The sequence below is a fragment of the Pelodiscus sinensis genome, chromosome 25, assembly GCF_052426305.1.
Source record: "Pelodiscus sinensis isolate ZL-2025 chromosome 25, ASM5242630v1, whole genome shotgun sequence".
NCBI classification, from domain to species: domain Eukaryota; kingdom Metazoa; phylum Chordata; order Testudines; family Trionychidae; genus Pelodiscus; species Pelodiscus sinensis.
In genome coordinates, this window is record NC_143076.1 from 2,261,998 (window position 1) to 2,279,528 (window position 17,531).

At 48.2% G+C, this 17,531-nt stretch overlaps 1 protein-coding gene across 4 annotated transcripts in view; it reads right to left on the reverse strand.

The window, feature by feature from the left end:
* The window catches only part of PRDM10 (PR/SET domain 10), a 105,809-nt gene extending 88,946 nt beyond the window's left edge, over window positions 1-16,863 (reverse strand). Inside the window, exon 1 of one of the 4 annotated variants that reach the window (XM_075909729.2) lies at window positions 16,742-16,863. The gene's annotated coding sequence lies outside the window, so the exon portion shown is untranslated. Of the gene's footprint in view, window positions 1-16,403; window positions 16,516-16,612 lie in introns of those variants that run through there. The other 3 variants (XM_075909728.2, XM_075909727.2, XM_075909731.2) reach the window with 3 other exon arrangements.
* Window positions 16,864-17,531: the final 668 nt, after the last annotated feature.

Below are 17,531 nucleotides of genomic sequence, written 5' to 3' on the forward strand. Positions count from 1 at the left end.
TTCTACAGCTTTCTCAGCTTCTAATGGCTTAGGGATCAAGAGACAGGGCTAGGAATTGAACCTTAGTCTTTTCACAAAAATAATTGTCATGTTTAGAGGCAAGAACTGGTTTCTCAATAGATTTGTTTAATTTTGAGTACAACACTAAAGTGATTCTGAGTTTAGAGGCAACTCTGCATGTGCACAGATCTGCAATCCCTGATGGTATTTCAGATACTATTAAACTAGACATTTTTTAAACAGAGAGAGAAAGAACACTGAAGCTTAAATTCTAATCGATGGAAGCCTGGAAATCTTGACAAATTGCTTCCATGCTATTCACCCCTTGCGATTTTATTGGAGCCTATCAAGCTGCCATTGGGAATCTCTGAAGTGTAATTTACTGCTTTGTTGATTGGTTTAGTCAGTCATTCTGCACCTACCCAGCTTCGTCTCCAATGTCATATTAAATCATAGTCTCAGGAATTAACATGAGGCTGAGCCCAATTGATTTTTCAGCAAGTCCAATTAACTTTATTTTACGCTGGCAGTCTAGTGAGGCTGATCTGATGCCAGCACTTGCTTGTGCACCAATAAGAAAGCAGAAGGTCTCTCACTGATGCTATCATGTATATATATTTTAAATGCAAATTATTATAATTATAATTTATTCCCAAATACTGGCATTTGGTTTGTCACTCACAAGGTAAAAAAATCAAAGAAGAAAAAAGTAGGCACTTTCTGCCTTCTGTTAATCTCACAAACAATGAATAAGCCTGACAGGACTAGAGTGCATGCATCTTACACAGGCCATCCCTAGAATGCATTAAATAATAATTCTGGAAAGCTTTACTCTAATATCACCCTGGGCAGTGATGGAAAAATTAATACTATTGCTTACTGAAAAACAACAAATGGAGGAAAGAGGCTTTTGTGTATTACTATGATTCTAGACCAGGGGTGGCAATCATTCTTGAAGGGGGGCCACTTCACAAATTTCGGAAGTGGCCGCGAGCCTCGGGCGGAAGGGGCAGGGCCTTGGGTGGAAGGGGCAGGGTTGAGAACTACCCTGCCCAGAGCTTTGCTTGGCCTAAAGTCCCTGCCCTGACTTCTAGCCAATGGAAGAGACCTAGAGCAGATGGGAGGGTGCTGTGGGCTAGTCTCCTTCCAGAGTTGTCTGGGGCGGAGGCTTAGAATTCACATAACACAGCTGGCAGCTCCTGGCCCCACTGCTAACCTGTTGCCTGGGAGCTGCTGGGCAGGCACAAGCCCTTTGAATAGAAGCAGCTGAAAGGCCTCACACCTCACACAGCTCCCAGGCAACGGGCCAGTAGAACCAAGAGCTGTGAGCCCTTTCAATTGCTTTTCTTTAAAAGGCTTGTGCCTGCCGGGTGGCTGCCAAGCAACGCAACCGCCCAGCAAGCGCGAGCCCTTTAAATAAAAGCAATTGAAAGGGCTCATGTATCTCTGGCTCCCAGGCAACACAAAGGGGTCAGCAACCTTTCATAGGTGGAGTGCCAAGATCTGACTTATTCACCTCTATGTAGGGGTCCGAGTGCCGGGGATACCTTTTAAAGTCAACAATAGTCCTATTTATAGCCACTTCATTAATAAATTAAGGTGCAGATCTTACCTTTTTGCAGGAGTTGGCAATCTTTCAGAAGTGTCATTCTGATATTTAACTTATTCACGGATCTGTGTGCCGGGGGAAGGAGGGAGGAAAGGAGGTAAGGGGGGCTGGGTACGGTGACCTTATTTTCTGAACCAGCTGCAGCTAGGGAGAATGGTTTAATTTAAATTATGAAACAGATTAAGCATTTTATCTTTCTTATGTGTGTTTAAAAAGAAGTTTGATAAACTAAGTAAAATATTATGTCCAACACAAAAGATTTCAATGTTTTCTTTATTTATGGCAGGGGTGGGGAACCTTTTTTGGGTCATGGGTCATTGACTCACAGAAAAATCAGTTGGGGACCACACAAGTGAGAAGCAAAAAACTCCTCCAAAAACCCTGATGTGGCCCCAACTGAGACCTCTCACTCCTCTGGTGCCCCAGCCTGACAGAGTGAGGGAAAAGAAAGGTGGGGACTGAGGTTCAAGGCTTCCCATAGGCCAAATTTACTTTTCTCAGGTTCTGGAGTTAGTGGATTTTATGGACCACCTTATGGTCTGGGATAGGGACAAAAATGAGGGATTTAGTGCATAAGACAGGGCTGCCAGCAAGTAGGATAGAGATGAGGTGCAGGATCTGGGAGGGAGTTGGAGTGCAGAAACAGGCTGGGAATAGGGTGTCTGGCCAGGTGGAGGGAGCAGAAGCAAGGGAGGGTGAAGTGTGTGTCCAGGAGAGAGGGTGCAGGAGCAATGTGGACGAAGGAGGAGGACTGGGTGTCTGGCCAAGAGAGAGTGTGCAGTAACAAGGGAGTGTGTTGGAGGAAGTTGGGGGTGCCGGGTCTTGGGGAGGGAGGGAAGTGAGGGCGTTGCTGGGGGGGGGGGGCTGAGCATGAGGCGGAACCTTACCTGGCTTCGTGCACCCTTGCAGCAACGGCCGCAGCCATGCTGTCCTGGCCACCCTGGAGGAAGGCCCCGCTGCCAGAGCCCACATGGTCTGGCCTCGGCCCTGGAGCTCCACTGATGCTGTTGTCACAGTCTGGGGCTGCCTCAGAGGCCCCACTGCTGCTGTGGTCTGGGGCCAGCTCCAAGGCTGTGATTCACGTGGTCCAAGACTGGTCCCAGAGGGCAGATATACCACTGCCATAGCCACGCAGCCCCAGACTGCATGGCAACAGCAGCAGCACATCCAGCCTCTGGGGCCAGCCCCAGACTATGTGGCCGCAGCAGCAGAGCCTCCAGTCCTGGCTGAAGTGCCACAGAAGAGCCTGCCATAGTACTCTGCCTCCTCCCACCGCAGCCTAACCCACTGAAGGGAGGAGGGAGCACTCACCAGCGGCTATGCGTGGGAGGAAGGACGGGGCTGAGCTCATTCCTACATGCTGCTGAAAATTGTCTTGCGTGCCATAAGAGGCATGTGCGCCGTAGGTTGCCAACTCCTGCGCTAGGAGGCGGGGCCTAGAACTGCCTCATGGGCCAAATTCAGCCCACTGAGAGGATTTTGCCCACCTCTGTACTAGACAGTATGTCGTGCTATCATCCACTGGCTCCCTTATGCTAAGAAATACAGTGCACACGTGTTGCTCAACCCAAGAAGTGATGGAAGAAAGTAGGGTATGAGATGTGACTTCATATACATTCATGCTATTAAACTCTGGGGAAAAGAAAACAGAAATGTTACACTGATGAGTGATGGTACATATACATTGAGTACTATGTGTAGTACTCAATCCTAAAAACTGGGCAAAGAGCAGAAGAGGTAAGAAAAAAAATGCAGCCTTAGAAAGAGATCCAACTAGTAAGGAAAAAAACCACTATATCTGCATTGAACAATGGTCAGGGCTGAGAATCATCAGATTTTGTGACCCCTTAGTTCGAACTAATGCGTCCCAGCACGCACTTCCTGGTTCGAATCAGCTGTTGAGTGGAGTAACGCGCCGGCGAGATCATGCTAATGAAGCGCGGGATATTTAAATCCCCGCTTCATTAGCAATTTCGGTTGCCTATGTTTGCATCCCTAGCTCGAACTAGGGAGCAAGTGTAGACGTACTCTATGGGACTTTTAAAGAGCAGTGACAGATGAATCAATGAAATCCCTTGACATGACTCCAGTCTCCTTCTGACTCTTTACACCCAACAGAAATGTTCCATGCAGATTAGCTGTTGAGGAAGGGTGGTAATTGGGTGAGCTGACAGTGATTCAGTGGCTCAATTTAAGGATTATATGAACCGTTTATCCAGGCTGTAGCCTATGTAACCATAAAAACAAGATACAAGTCTCATTAATATTGAGCTTAATTACAACTTATTTTCTTCAAATATAGTCTATTCATAAGATTGCAATTAATTTTAATTATGTGGAAAGTTTGTTGAGTTTTTGTTAATCCTGTAACAATATGGTTTTTCTGTAGCCATATTGGAAGGCCTAAACTAAAGCCTTCTTCTGCAGCCAGACTGAAGAGCAGCAGCCATTAGCTGTAAAGCCTGGAGTCACATTCTCACATTCTATCTAAATTGCATTAAAATAGTGTCACACTATGCTGTAAGAAGGAGACCTTGTCCTAATAGCACCCTTTGTCACCAGATAAGAAATAGGTATCGACATGGGTAGAGAAAACTTAGTTAACAGCATTTCATCTGGCAAGAAACTGTTTATCAATAGAAGAGGTTGTGGAATCCACATTCTATGATTATGTCCTTACTTTCCTATTGTTTGTCTGTGTGAGCTCTGTCTGGTTTGTAACTGTTTCTGTCTGCTGTATAATTAATTTTGCTAGGTGTAAATCAACTAAGGTGGTGGGGTATGATTGGTTAGGTAATTCTGTTACAGTATGGTATGATTGGTTAGTAAAATTATACAAAAATAACTGGTTATGGTATAGCTTACACTATATAAACTGGGGTCCAAGAAGAAGGAAGACGGAAAAGGGAAAGGAAAGGAAGATCAAGAAGGAGGGAAGACCTGGAAGAACTCACCTCCAAGATACAGCCTAAGACCAAAGCTGCCAGAACTCCTTCACACGACCATGACGTGCAGCAGCTAAGATCCAAAGAGACTGACCTTGCCTGGCCAACAGGGAAAGTCTGCCCACCTTTATCAGAATTGGTGAGCATGACACTGTGGCTGTGTCTACACTGGCATGAATTTCCGGAACTGCTTAAAACGGAATACTATTCCGTTTTCAGTTTTTCCGGAAAAGGAGCGTCTACATTGGCAGGCTGCTTTTCCGGAAAAGCCCTTTTTCCGGAAAAGCGTCTGTGGCCAATGTAGACGTGCTTTTCCGGAAAAAAGCCCCGGTCGCCATTTTCGCGATCGGAGCTTTTTTCCGGAAAAGACTACTGGGCTGTCTACACTGGCCCTTTTCCGAAACAGTGTTCCGGAATAAGGACTTATGCCCGAGCGGGAGCAGAATAGTTTTTCCGGAATAGCGGCTGATTTTGTACAGTAGAGCATTGTTGCTTTTCCGGAAATTCAAGGGCCAGTGTAGACAGCTCGCAGCTTATTCCGGAAAAGCGGCTGATTTTCCGGAATAAGTGGCCCAGTGTAGACACAGCCCGTATGTGTAGCATGTGCATTCTGCTTGCTTGGGAATTGTCAATAAATAGAGAATAAGAATATTACTGTGTAAGGCTCTTTCAATGGCAAAAGATCCTGCAAACCTGCAGGAAGTTATGCCCTGAGACCTAGGAATTGGGTAAGGGTGTGTGTCCCTAAACTGTGGAAGGGATAGAGAAATTTGATAGAGAAACTGGTGCCTCCATTACATTATACATAAAAGATCTTTTCTTGGGCGTCTACATTTTTAGATGTCAGGGCCTTCCATTTGTCTGGGATACTTCAAAATCTGGCATAATGAGGGGATACTCTCTGCATTGTATCCATGGATCATTTTCTACAGGTATACATTTCTCCTTCCAAATATTGTGTTTTTCCTCTCCATGTGTAGAAGTTGAGCACCTTAGGACGGGATGAAGAATCTTTTTTGGGTCAGGGGCCGTTGATCCACAGAAAAATCAAGACGGGGGCTACACACAAGTGAGAAAAATAATCCTCTGATGCGGCCCCCAACTGAGGAGAAAGACATTCTTCACATTCCCTTCACTCACCAGAGCCTGGGGGGGGGAGGGGGGCGGCACAGGCTAGTAGATTTTATGTGTTCCAGACCTATGGAGGGACAGCAGGGGGAGGGGTCTGGAGCACCAACACAGGCTCCCCAATGCTGGGATGGGGAGAGCGCCAAGCCTCGAGGGCTTGATTCAGGCAGGCTAGGGACCACATCTGGTTCCCAGTCCTTAGGTTCACCACTCCTGCTTTAGGAATAAAGGAATATCAGTGCAAATATGCCAATGGGAGATTCTTCTGTCAGAAGCGGTGCATGCAGATGCAATATGAACCCAATGTAAATCGATTTCTGTAGCATCCCTGAGACATATATACAGCATAAGCAGCATGTGAAGCAGTGCTGAAAGCAATGTGCAGTGTGCTAAACCATTTACAGCATCCATGAAGAAAGCATTTTCCTTCTCAAAACAATAGGTGTGCCTCACTCAGCATGGAATCAGGTGAAGAAATGAGAGCTGCAATGACAATGGATATAAGTAAATCATATCATCTTGGAATGTGAAAGAAACAGGATACCATAGAATGCAACATAAATAACGTATGATGTGAGGAGAAACGCACACATCTCCATTTATTTGTAGTTCCTAGTTAAATTCAACACAATATTGCCTTCTGAGCGTGCATCCAGATTCCTGTGAGCATTCTCTAACAAGAGCTATTTAGATCATTTTATCTCATCCATTCTTCAGACTCCTGTCATTATGACACCTAGCTCTTTAATTCCATCCTCTCTGGCATCCCTGGGACCAGTCGTCCAGATGTTAGCACACGTAGAATGCAGCTGCCTGCCTTCTCAAATCTATAAAAAGTGCAATCACAACAGCAAACTCCTCTACTGGCTTCTCATTCATTTCAGGATAGTTTAAATTGCCCTACTTTTGTTAAAATCCTCTGGGGACTGATCCTACCTGCCTCACAGACCCTGTCCCTCTACTCTTCGAGCACTTGCCTCCTGTTTGACATTTCCAAAATCTCATCAGTATTGGTTCAAATACTAGCGTACAAAATCTATGAGAAGGACAGAACAGGTCATGCTGTGGGTGAGTGGCATTACATGTGAAAGAAAGTGTAGAATCAAATGAGGTAAAAATCTTAAATGAACCAAACCGTACCATAGAATCTTTACGGATTCTGTGTTCTAATAAGAATATAGCAGTAGAGATATATTACCGACCACCTGACCAGGATGGTAAAAGTGACTTTAAAATGCTCAGGGAAATTAGAGAGTAGGGAGGATGAAGTAGACTAGCTTTTCTTTGGACAACTAACAGAAGTTTCCAGAGGCTACAGTGCAGGGTGGCAGCAGCCCAAGCCCTCTGTGGACAGCGGCTGTATCAGAGGCAGCAGCTCATGGTGGTAGGCAGCTCCCCTGCAATCTCTTCATTGAAAACTTGGACTGGCGGGCTGGGACTAAGCCAGCCTGCCAGTTCAAGCTTTAAATGCAGAGCACGCAGGAGAGAGGATATTGAGATTAACTGGGACCATTAACCGATAAGCATACACAAAATACTGTACAAGAGTGTTTTCTCTTTATAGTCTAGCTAGTCATAGAATCATAGAGCTGGAAGAGACCTTAGAAGGCCATCAAGTCCAGCCCCCTGCCCAAGGCAGGACCAATCCCAATTAAATCAACCCAGCCAGGGCTTTGTCAAGCCAAGACTTAAACACCTCGAGGGATGGAGACTCCACTACTTCTCTAGGTAACCCATTCCAGTGCTTCACCACCCTCCTAGGGTGTGTCTAGACTACATGCCTCCTTCGACGGAGGCATGTAGATTAGCCAGATCGGAAGAGGGAAATGAAGCCGCGATTAAAATAATCGCGGCTTCATTTAAATTTAAATGGCTGCCCCGATCTGCCGATCAGCTGTTTGTCGGCAGATCGGGGCAGTCTGGATGCGACGCGCTGACAAAGAAGCCTTTCTTCATCGGCACAGGTAAGCCTCGTGAAACCAGGTTTACCTGTGCCGATGAAGAAAGGCTTCTTTGTCGGCGCATCGCGTCCAGACTGCCCCGATCTGCCGACAAACAGCTGATCGGCAGATCGGGGCAGCCATTTAAATTTAAATGAAGCCGCGATTATTTTAATCGCGGCTTCATTTCCCTCTTCCGATCTGGCTAATCTACATGCCTCTGTCGAAGGAGGCATGTAGTCTAGACACACCCCTAGTGAAATAGTTTTTCCTAATATCCAACCTGGACCTCTCCCACCACAACTTGAGACCATTGTTCCTGGTTCTGCCATCCGTCACTACTGAGAACAGCCATTCTTCAGCCTCTTTGGAACCTTCCCTCAGGAAGTTGAAGGCTGCTATCAAATCCCCCCTCACTCTTCTCTTCTCTTCTGCAGACTAAATAGACCCAACTCCCTCAGCCTCTCCTCGTAGGTCATATGCTCCAGCCCCCTAATCATTTTCATTGCCCTCTGCTGGACCCTCTCCAATGCATCCACATCCTTCCTGTAATTGGGGGCCCAGAACTGAACACAATACTCCAGATGTGGCCTCACCAGAGCCGAGTAAAGAGGAATAATGACATCTCTGGATCGACTGGCAATGCTCCTCTTAATGCAACCTAATATGTCATTAGACTTCTTGGCTACAAGGTCACAGTGTTGACTCATGTCCAGCTTCTCATCCACTGTAATCCCAGGTCCTTTTCTACAGAACTGCTATTTAGCCAGTTTGTCCCCAGCCTGTAACAATGCTTGGGATTCTTCCGTCCCAAGTGCAGGACTCTACACTTGTCCTTGTTGAACCTCATCAGATTTCTTGGGGCCCAATCCTCCATTTGTCTGGACTCTATCCCTGCCCTCCAGCGTATCTACCTCTTCCCCTAGCTTAGTGTCATCTGCAGACTTGCTGAGGGTGCAATCCATCCCCTCAGCCAGGTCATTAATAAAGATGTTGAACAAAACCGGTCCTAGAACCGAACCTTGGGGCACTCCGCTAGAAACCGATCGCCATCCTGACATCGAGCTGTTGATCACTACTGGGTCCGACCTTCCAGGGAGCTTTCTATCCATCTTACAGTCCATTTATCCAATCCACACTCCCTTAACTTGCTGGCAAGAATATTGTGGGAGACCGTATCAAAAGCCTTGCTAAAGTCAAGGTATATCACATCCACTGACTTCCCCATATCCACAGAGCCAGTTACTTCATCATAAAAGCTAATCATTTTGGTTAGGCACGACTTGCCCTTCATGAATCCATGCTGACTATTCTTGATCACCTGCCCCTCTTCCAAGTGCTTTAAAATGGATTCCTTCGGGATCCCCTCCATGATTTTTTCAGGGACTGAGGTAAGACTGACCGGCCTGTAGTTCCCTGTATCATCCTTCTTCCCTTTCTTAAAGATGGGCACTACATTTGCCTTTTTCCAGTCACCTGGGATCTCTCCCGATCTCCATGACTTTTCAAAGATAATGGCCAAAAGCTCCTCAATGACATTTGCCAACTCCCTCAGTACCCTCGGATGTATTAAGTGGATTTATGTTGGAGAAAGGGCACCTTTCTTCAAATGTAAGAAATGCAAAGGACAGATTCTGCAGAAAGACCCTTGCACTTATGTTGGTACCTGCTATGAGCCCAGCTAAGGAGATCCCACAGAGAAACCTACATCCAGGGGCTTGTGAACATTCGCTGTTGCCCGTGCTCTCATAGGATAAACACGGGAGAAGACTGGGGTTATGCAAATGGAATTGTCCACCTCTCCGCTCAGAAAGTCATAAAGCCATGGCAATATCTCAAATAAGAATCCCTTTACAATACTGGTGCATAAAAGGGCTGGTTTGATCAACTTCAGGTTACAGAAGAGGTCTGCATGCCGACTGAAGTTCCTTGCTGCAAAAACCGCAATGGCTATTAGCTGAATACAAGATCATCATGCAAAGTGGGTTTAATACTAAATTATGCTGTGAATTGTCATTCAGCTTTTAATATCAAAATGGCTTATTATACTTAAAAGTAGCATCACATGTCTGCAAAAAGCTGTATCCTACACTTAACTTAAATATCCCAGCACACATGGGAGGTAAGTCAGTGATTTTTCTGAGAGCCTTTGAAAGAATATGTTCTCATGGCAGCAAGAAAGCTGGAAAGTGCAATATTGTTTAGCCTCATTGACTACTGAGTCGTGACCATTGTCTTTTTTCTGAATTCTCATTTCGTCAAACACACACATTATTTCAAGGAACTCTGGCTTCAGTGCATTCTGGTTGGATGTTCGTAATCAGGTAGAGTATGGCCACAAGATTTATATTCACTGGAAGAAGATAGATGGAAATCACACACACCGCTAAGACATTACTCACGAGCAGAGTAATGGTTGCAATTTATTTCTCTCTCTATATATATAAAAAACTTTTCCTGCGGGACCACAGAATGATGTCATGTGTCACTGTGTCCCACCACCACTCCCCACCCCTGGCAGCTGCGTGGCCTCTCCCCTCCCTGGGGGGGCAGAGCTACATGGTTTCCAGGGCATGAGGCCTCCCCCTCCCAGGGCTCCAGAAGGGGGGGGGGGGGAGGAGCTGCACAGCCTCCCGCCTTGCTGGTGCTCCGGCGGGGGGACAGGAGCTGTGTGGCCTCCCTCCTCCCTGGTGCTCAAGGCATGCATCTCTCCTGGCAGCCCACTGCAGAGCAGTTGGGCTTGGCACTAGTGGTGACTACTGGCTGCCCCGGCAGGACCCTGTACTGCAACATTCAGGATGGGGATAAGGAGCGAGGGGGCCCAGTTCCCAGCAGCAGCTGCAGCACGGCATCACCAGCATGTCTTGCAGCAGTGCCGCAGCCTGATTCTCTCCCACCCAAGATGAGGGAGAGCCTTCCCAAGCATAAGCAGATTGCAGGAGTTGGGGGGCCTGTGGTGAGGGTCTGGAGGTCTGCAGATAGCAATACCCATGCACTGACAGCTCTCCCTCCCCTCCCTGAGACACCCAAGCTTGGGTGAACGCTGTGGAGGCGCGGCCCTTTGAAGGTTTGCCCCCACGAAGCCTCAGGGCCCTTTGGGCTCGCCCTGTCCACAAAGCACTGTCCTCTTCTGTGAGGCCCTATCTCCCCGCTTCCCCCCTCTGGCTCCCAGCCGGGGCCTGCTCACAGTGCTACACCCTGGCCTTGCAGGGAAGAGGTACACCAACTGGAGCATCAAGGCCAAGCCCTTGGCTCAAGCGGGCTCTCCTGGGCAGGCAGGGCAGGTTTTGGTCACACCACATCCCCTTTGGGGATGGCCTAGTTATGCTGCACTCTGGCCACTTCCCCAACTCTCCAGGGCAGCCACTCTGGGCTCACCAGAGAGCAAAGCTGCCCCAAAGGCCATTCACACAGTGTCACACAAACCCAAACAGGCCCTTTAGGAAAGGCTGGGATGAGCCAAAGTGCGCAGCTCGATGAATTCATGGGAGGAAGCAGGGTGTGTGCAGGGAGGGAGGAAAGTGGATAGAGTGTATGTGGGGGTGGGCGATAAGGGGTGATGGAGATGAGGGGGGTATAGGAATGGAGGCGGGGTATGGGCAGTGTGGAGGTGCAGAGGAGAGGGGTTAGGGAAGGACGGGGGTATAGGAACGGAGGAAGAAGGTGGGGAGGGATAGTCAGTTGGGGGGTAGGGATAGGTAGTGTGGGTTAGGGAAGGATGGGTGGGTGGGTGTAGGAATGGAGGTGGGGATAGGGATGAAAGAAGGGGGGTAGGCTGTGGGCCATGCAGCTCCAGTTTAAGGACTAGCAGCCCAGATTACCCCACAGGGCTCTCTTCCCACATGACCCAAATCTGGTTCTCAGTAGGATGCAGGTGCTTAAAGCTGGGGTTCCATGGTTCCATGTCTCTTTGTTACACCATCCGCATGGAACATATCCCAGCCTCATGGCAAGAGCTCGCTTGCCAGCTGGAGTTGGGCCGTTTTACTGATAGTGTTTGGTTTTCAGTTACACATCAGGCCCACAAGCCCACAGAGCATATCCCTTCCCCGTACAAGCTGCCCAGGAGACGTTCCGAACTCTGCTCGTGAACAAACTATGTTATTGGTAGATGAGACAGGAATGGGAAGGATGTGGGAGGAGGGACTGGCTGGCAATTGAAGGTCCTGAGCGGGTAGGATGGGCCAAGACAGTTTGGATACAGAGGCCTGTCCATGGGTGTGGTAGGGTAGGAACAGATACAAATCTTTACTCAAATTGTATGGAATGGACCCATCTAGGTTCTTATATTATCTGATCACCTAAAATCATATCATTATGTTCCTAAATAGTTTCTCACGGTTTATTAGAATTACCTGTTAAAAATCGATTTAATTTCACTGAATATAACAAAGAACCATACACTCTGAATTACTCCGAAAACAGTGGAAGATCTTGCTGATGATAATGCATATTTTTCAAAAAGCAGATCAATACCCAACTGACCATGGGCTACAGATTGTAACAGGAATCTTCCATGTTGAGAAATGTGATTGCCTTTAAAAACCTCTCTAAGAAATAGTCCTAGTCTTTTTTATTGGATTTCATCAAACTCCTACTTAAATTTTGTGTCCTCATTTCATCCTCTGCATCCTTTAGTCAGTCTTTCTACCATTCTTGACTTGCTAAGCTTTATGCTACCTCTAAATTTGGTACATTTTCCTTCAAATTTTTTTTTTCACAAAGATTTCTTGCTCTGATTTCACTAAGATACCATTTTGCTTTCTGGTATTAAAACTGATGTCCTACACATCAAACTACTCAGACTTAGGGCATGTCTTCATGTATAGTGCTGCAGCAGTGTCTGATGTAGATGCTCTATTCCCACAGGAAAGAGCTGTTCCATCAGCATAATGACACCACCTCCACAAGTGGCAGAAGCTATGGTGGCACTGGAAGCTCTCCCACTGACATAGTGCTATCCGCACTACCGCTTATGTAGGTGTAACTTATGTCGCTCACGGGAGTGGTTTACTCTAGGGATGTAACATTTCGATTAATTGGCTAATCGAATAGTCGATGCAATTTGGGCACAATAAAGGCGTCTCCACCTCTGAAGTTTAGCAACAGCCCCAGCAAAAGGCAAAAGCGCTGCAGGAAACACAGGGCCAGTGGGGGACTCAAGCAGTCCTCCACTGGCCCCGTGCTCCCCGCAATGTTTCAAAGCGGCAGCGCTGCATGGAGCCTGGAGTTAGCAGGGAAGTCTGCTAAACAGCATTGCATTTGCTTATCGGACAGTCAACTAGTCGTTCACATTCCTAGTTTACTCACACCCCTGAGCAACTTAAATTCTACCTACATAAGTGTAGACATAGTCTTAGGACATTGATAGGCAACCCACGGGTAACTGCATGAGTGGCCCTCCTTCACCTCAGTGGTCTGTAAGATTGTCATAACAAGACAGTTTCCTATGGTAGATTTACCTACTGTGTTTGCATACCTAAAATTTGTGGGATGTGCCAACTGAACCCTGGAAGTGTTTTGACTGGATGCAGATACAGTGCATGGCTCTCACAGTCAAGAATGTGTGCAATCCCCATGCCTCTCACCTCACATGCCTTGATTTACATGTTTATCACTTTAGTAATACCAGCAGGAAAAACACTAGCGACTCTGAGCATGGGCAATGGTAAACAAAACGTCTAGCAAGTCACCCATAAAATCACAATGGGCATGGGCCACAGATTGACCACCACTCCTTTAGATACTAAGAAATTTGAGTCAGGGCTCTTGTCTATAAAATTGCTTGGGAAACAGTAATGTAGCTTTGCAGTGTTGTATAAGCGATATGTATAGTAGGGATGTTGAACTGCAGATCATCAGTTAATCAAGTAGTCAATGGAATTTACATCGGCTACTCAATTAGTTGATGGAGGGGTGCTCACTACCTACATTTAAAGTGCTGAGCCACAGTGGGGTTCACTCCCAGGCCGTGGGAAATGAGTCAGGACTAAGCAGTCCAAGCTTGCGCCACCCCTGGGAGCTAACCCTGCTGCAGCTCTGCCTTTTAAATGTAGTAAGAGATACTTGGCTCTTACTACATTTAAAGGGCAGAGGAGCAGTGCGGAACCCAGCGCAAGCTCGTACTGAAGCAGTTCAAGCTCCTGCCAGGTTCCCTGCTGCGGCTCTCCTTTTAAATGTATTATGAGCCACCTGGCTCTTACTACATTCAAAAAGAAAGCCACAGCTCTGCTGCACCTCTGCCTTTCCACCATTGCAGAGATTGTGCAGGGGGGAGCCAGCTCCCCCAGCATTGGCTCCTGCCTCTCCCCCCCTCTTGCTGCCTCTGATACAGAGGCAGCGAGGGGGAAAACACAAGGGCTGCGTCTAGACTGGCATGATTTTCCGCAAATGCTTTTAACGGAAAAGTTTTTGCGTTAAAAGCATTTGCAGAAAAGAGCATCTAGATTGACACGGATGTTTTTGCGCAAAACCACTTTTTGTGGAAAAGTGTCCGTGCCAATCTAGACGCAGTTTTCCACAAGAAAGCCCCGATCGCCATTTTCGCCATTGGGGCTTTTTTGCGCAAAACAGTTTTTACCTGTCTACAATGGCTTTTTCCCGAGCGGGAGCATCATAGTATTTGTGCAAGAACACTGACAATCTTACATTAGATCGTCAGTGTTTTTGCGCAAATTCCACCGGCCAGTGTAGACAACTGGCAAGTTTTTCCTTTGCGGAAAAACTTGCCTGTCTAGACGCAGCCAAGTAGTCAACTCAACTACTCTTTTACATCCCAAATGTGTAGAAGCAAAACGAAGTTACCTAATGAAAAAAATGCAGATACCTCAGAAACTGAAAAAGAAAAAAAGAAAAATAAGGACTTTTGACAAAATTACATGTGCCACAAGTTGACATGCATAGAGTATCCAGGCATAGAGCATTCTTAAATTTCCATAAAAGGAGGTGACAGAAAAATATCAACACTGCTCAGTTTTGTCCCACTCTACATTTATCATTTCGTTATATTCCTCCTCTTACTCATGATACTCATCCCAATATTATCTCCCAGTTGCACCAATTTTTTCTTCTTTCTTCTAGTAGGCTACGTCTACATTGGCCCCTTTTCCGAAAGGGGCATGTTAATTTCACAGGTCTTAATATTCAAAGTAGGAATAAGATCCTCCGGAAAAGGGCTTTTTTTCCGGAGGATCGGGGCCAGTGTAGACGCTCTTTTCCGGCTTTTCTAAAAGCCGGAAAAAAGCGGCGGACATTTTTATTTAAATGCTGCGGGGGATATTTAAATCCCCCGCGGATTTCCCTATTACGACCTGTGAAATTAACATGCCCCTTCCGGAAAAGGGGCCAATGTAGACATAGCCTACTAGAAGAAAGAAGAAAAAATTGGTGCAACTGGGAGATAATATTGGGATGAGCCCGTAGTGTTTCTATTTTTATTCTAAACCTCTAGATTGAAGCATCATGCCATTTTAAATTTCTCATAAGATTTGGAAGAGAAATGCTGGCTTTATACATAACAAAGATGACAAACTGTCAGCATATCTAAACATACTGGCATTTCACAACCTTCCCCTCGCCCCCACAAAAAAACACGTGATTAAAGGCCATATTAATGGCCCATGAGCTAGGGAGGATCATCCCCAACAAAAAGAAAGCACAGTACCCAACATGCTGGGACTGGAGAAATCCTGCAGCTTCCCTGAACCCCAAAGTTAACCTGTTAGGATAGCAATTGCTCCTATGGAGAAATCCTGCAGCCTCCCTGAACCCCAAAGTGAACATGTTAGGATAAGTGACGAGGAGTCCTGTGGCACCTTATAGACTAACTGAAGTGTAGGAGCATAAGCTTTCGTGGGCAAAGACCCACTTCGTCAGATGCATGTCTTTGCCCACGAAAGCTTATGCTCCTACACTTCAGTTAGTCTACAAAGTGCCACAGGACTCCTGGTCGCTTTTGCAGATTCAGACTAACACGGCTCCCCCTCTGATACTTGACATGTTAGGATAGCGATTGCTCCTATGAGAAATCCTGCAGCCTCCCTGAACCCCAAAGTGAACACTGCTGCCCTGCAATTGGGCTCATTCGGATATGGGGGAGCACCGTGACCTTGAGGTGCCCTGGTACCTCCAAGGTACCTGCCACGCCTCAGGTTCTTCCCGCCCCAAGCTGGAGCAGGGAGAACCCCCCTGGCAGGCCTCGGCTCTTAGCCCCCAGCCAATCACTGGCCAGCCCCGCCAATAGAAGCCCATGGTCTCCAGGTTGCAGGCAGAGACGGGGACCAGCGGCACCTCCGCCACGGCCAGAGGCAGGGCGCGATCCCCCTGCTCCCGGGCCAGAAGGGGGAGACGCCGCCGGCCAATCAAAGCGAGGGAGCCCTCCCGCCGCGCGCACAACGACTGTCCCCCCAGAAAGCCTGAGGCGGGACAGCCCCCGCCACGGCTGGCACCCAACGGTCACTCAGCCCCAACCATTCTGGGCCGTGGAGGGAGGCGGCGGCGAGATTGCGCCGTAAGGGCTGGGAGAGGAACAAGGCTGAAGCTGGGGGAGGGAGAACGATCCAACCATGGGGGCAGGGGAAGAAGGGGCACACGGGGGGCGAAATACCCAACGTGATGGGGGGAGTAAGATGGCTCCGACACCCCCCCCCCCCGTCAATGTAGTGACGGGGTCCGGACTGTACCATCCGGGAGGGGGGAAAACGGGTGGGGGCAGCCCCTTACCCCCCTGTCCGAAGCGGGTGGGGGAACCCGATCGAGGAGGGGGGAAGAAGCGGACTGTACCTTTCCTGCGGGGAGGGGGAAGGGAATGACAGCGCCCTACTCCCCCCCCCACCCGCAGGAGCGAACGGTTTGTCCCGGCCCCAGCGCTAAGGAGTCTCCGGCTCCGGCGCCATCTTGGGTGCGACTAAAACAACAAGCCCCAAACCCTTGGCAGGTTTCTGCGGCGCCCCTGGGACAGACTCCCCTCCCGGACCGTCCCATCGCGTTACCTGAGGGGGTCTCATGCGGGTGCCGCGTCCCGGCCGCCGCCGCAGGGCCCGCCGTCGCCCCAAACCCCCCCACCTGTCCTCACCTCACAATGGTAGCTGCAGAGCAGGAGGGGGGGCGGCCGCCCTTACCTCATTACCATAGTCTACCTGGCAACAGCCACCAGTGCTGTACGTTGATTGGCCAGGAGTCACTTGCCTGTGGGGACCGGGCAAACGCACCCTCCCCCGAAAAAAAAAAGGACAAAGCGACTGGGTCCGGGGGGGGGGGGAGTAAAGCAAAGCCCCCCCCATATGCAAAAAGGGGGGAAACCCTGCCAAGGCCTCCACACACAAACAGCCCCGCAAGCCTCACGCACCAATCACAATGGCGCTCTCATTCAAGCGAAGCTCCGCTGGGGCCTGCTCGCCAATCACAGCGTATTTCTCAGTACCGGGCTCCGCCCTCCTGCAGCGGGGCGGAGGTCTGGGGAATCCAGCAGTGCCCCCTGTTGGAAGGCCGGGGAGAAGGGAAGCGCAGCAGCCCCCCCTGCTGGAAGGGGGAATGACCCAAGGCTGGGGGAAGCAAATAGATGAGCCCTGGCACCCAACTGCTCACCTTATGCTCCAGGACTCAGCCAGCCCCAGGTATATAGAACAGGTGTCCGGCCTCTGTGAGAGGCAGGGGGCTCTAGACATGTAAGAACTGGTATTTTATTATAGACATAAGAAAGCACTGTTGTAAATGCTACAGTGGGGATTCTTTATGGCGGGCGGAGCTATATGACATAATTGATCCTTCTTCACTGTAGGATTCTGATTTTTATTTAAAATGTAACCTAAACTCACTTTTTGAATAAGAATGTGGATTGTCTTTTTGTTGTCACTTTTGTGGCAGTCACTTTGTTTCTGTTGTATAATAAGGAAACTGATCCTGGTCCAT